The sequence below is a fragment of the Neomonachus schauinslandi genome, chromosome 6 (assembly GCF_002201575.2).
Source record: "Neomonachus schauinslandi chromosome 6, ASM220157v2, whole genome shotgun sequence".
NCBI lineage: Eukaryota > Metazoa > Chordata > Mammalia > Carnivora > Phocidae > Neomonachus > Neomonachus schauinslandi.
The window spans coordinates 116,269,793-116,272,481 of NC_058408.1; the positions used below are offsets into that span (position 1 = coordinate 116,269,793).

A 2,689-nucleotide genomic window follows, 5' to 3' on the forward strand; every position below is an offset into this window, starting at 1 on the left:
CATCGGAGAGGCCCAGCATCCCCCAGCCCAAGTGCTGATGTCATTACCCACCCCTGGGGTTCTTAGCCTCTTTGCTCTCCTAACTGTGCCAGTCTGGCTGTACTTAAACCAGGCCCCCAGTGGGCCAGAAGCTCCCCATACCAGGCCCCTAACTGCCCACTGAGGGAATCTTGGCCTCCCATCACACAGGCACAGGAGCCAATGAACCATGGTGCGCACGCACTCAGTGCCGCGGGGTCCGGCAGTGCCGTGAACGGGGGATGGGCAGGGCAGAAGGAACCCCTGTAGCCAGAATGTGCACCAAGACACGTGGGGGTACGTCTTTCCACAAAGAAGAGACCCAAAATATTTTTTGAAGCTTGTGCCTCTCTTGATTTCCCAGTTTTGATAGAAACATGGATACAGAGAAATATTTCCCTATCTTAAGGGGAAAAACCAATGCAAGTATGATGATCTATGAGCCCGGACCCTCTGCTCCTTAACTGGGGACATGAAGGGGAGCCGTGGGGCAAAACGGACTGAAGTGGGGGCTGCTTCTCACCTCCGCATCACCATCCCCACAGTGGACAGTGTGTCCAGTTTCACAAGATGTTCTGAGTTTCAAGGGAACCTGGAAATGTGCACCTTTATATGCCACCTGCCTGTTACACAGAGCACAAATCTCATTGTCCTCTAACAGTCCATGAAGACCAGCTATGCAAAATGCATTGGGGGCCAATTTTTTAAAAAATATGAAACACTTTATGTATTTGCATGTCATCCTTATGCAGGAGCCATACTAATCTTCTCTGTATCGTTTCAATTTTAGCATATGTGCTGCCGAAACAAGCACCTTGGTATCCAAATCTGACTTGCAAGTTTGGATGTCTTGCTCAGGTTTTATATTTTACCCTGACTGTCAATGTCTCTGCCTCAGAAGATCACACCTGGTTCTCAGACGAGAAGTTGATTTGCCTTCTGCAAGCAAGTCCTAAAGACCTGAGAGGGAGCACGGAGAGGTTCCCAAGTGTCGTCTTCCCCGAGAGCACTCAGGGGACACCCCACTCTCTCCTACTCTGAGGATCAGCCACACAAGCATATACTGAGCCTGATTGGTTTTATTCTTAGGAAATAAAAATGGATGAATTGACCACACTCTTCTCTATTTTTGGTTTCATGATAAGAAGGAAAATCAATTCCTCATTCCAAAAGACTAAAGAATGATTTAGTAGATTTTGTTCAAAAGCCTTGCCCTGTTGAGTTGAGGATGTGGCTTTCTTGACACACATCAATACTAGTTAGCAAAAACTGTAGACATGACCCCTGAGAATCCCAAGTTCAAGGGCTTATATCTTAATATAAACAGGCTGTGAACTTTTGACTAAAACAGGTAAAGTAATGACAAACAAACCATGATGAAATGAAAACTAATCAGAGGAGAATAATTGGCTGAATTTTTTCGAGAAGCCCCGCTAATCCTGGAGGATATGATCTCACCTTCCGGCCATGCAGCTGCTGTCCTCGCAGGGCAGCTGTGGATGCGCTGACATCCTGGGTTGCGTGTGTGCCTTTGCTCCCAGCCTCAGGAGCGTGGTGGGAGCGCTTGGCCAGCATCTTCCTCCCTCACAGCCACCTTCTCCTTTTCTCTCCTGACCAACGAGCCCCATGCTTCAAGCTCTCCTTGGTATGCTCGTGCACACCTGGACTTTTCCTCCTTGTTCAAAGTCATCACAGAATTAAAAAAAAAAAAGAAAACAAAAACATTTGAAGAAATTAGAACAACTGGCAAAAATGAAGTTGAACAAATTCACTGCCTCCTTCCTTCTGTATGTTCCCCACACAGCAGCCAGTGATCCAGTTAAAATTCAAAGATTCTACCATACCTCTGCTCAGGGCCTGCAGCAGTTCCCTAATTCTCTGATGAAAGCTATGGTCCTTCAAATGACTTCCAAGTGTCTCTATGATTTGTTCCCTACCTTCACATGACTCACATCTGTGGTCTCACCTCCTTCTGCTCTCTCCCTCCCCCATGCGTTCAGTCAGCTACACTGACTCCTCAAGCACACCAGGCCCACCCCACCACAGGGCCTTTGCACTTGCTGCTCCTTCTGCCTGGAATCTCTTCCTCAGATAGCCACATGCTTCAGCTACATGCCTCACTCCCTCACTTCCTTCAGATCTTTATTCAAGGGCCACCTCATTGTGGTTTTGATTTGCATTTCCCTGATGATTAGTAATGTTGAGCCCCTTTTCAGGTACTTCTAGGCCATTTGTGTGTATACTTCAGAAAAACATCCGTTCAGGTCCTTTGCCCATTTTTCATAGGATTATTTGGTTTTTTTGCTGTTGAGTTTTCATAGAAACAGAGAAGAGAATGGCAGTTGCCAGGGTCTGAAGGCAGGGGGGGAATAGAGAGATGCAGATCAAAGAATACAAACTTTTAGTTATAAAAGGAATAAATTCTAAAGATCTAATGTACAACATGGTGACTATAGTTTCTTTTTTTTTTAAATTTTATTATGTTATGTTAGTCACCATACATTACATCATTAGTTTCTGATGTCGTGTTCCATGATTCCTTGTTTGCGTATATGTGCCCTCCTTAATATCCATCACCGGGCTAACCCATCACCCCACCCCCCTCCCCTCTAGAACCCTCAGTTTGTTTCTCAGAGTCCTTAGTCTCTCATGGTTCGTCTCCCCCTCTGAT

At 46.0% G+C, this 2,689-nt stretch overlaps 1 non-coding gene across 1 annotated transcript; it reads right to left on the reverse strand.

The window, feature by feature from the left end:
• Positions 1-725: 725 nt before the first annotated feature.
• On the reverse strand, positions 726-832 carry LOC123325139. Its single transcript, XR_006540249.1, has one exon. It is a non-coding gene; the product is annotated as a U6 spliceosomal RNA (small nuclear RNA).
• Positions 833-2,689: the final 1,857 nt, after the last annotated feature.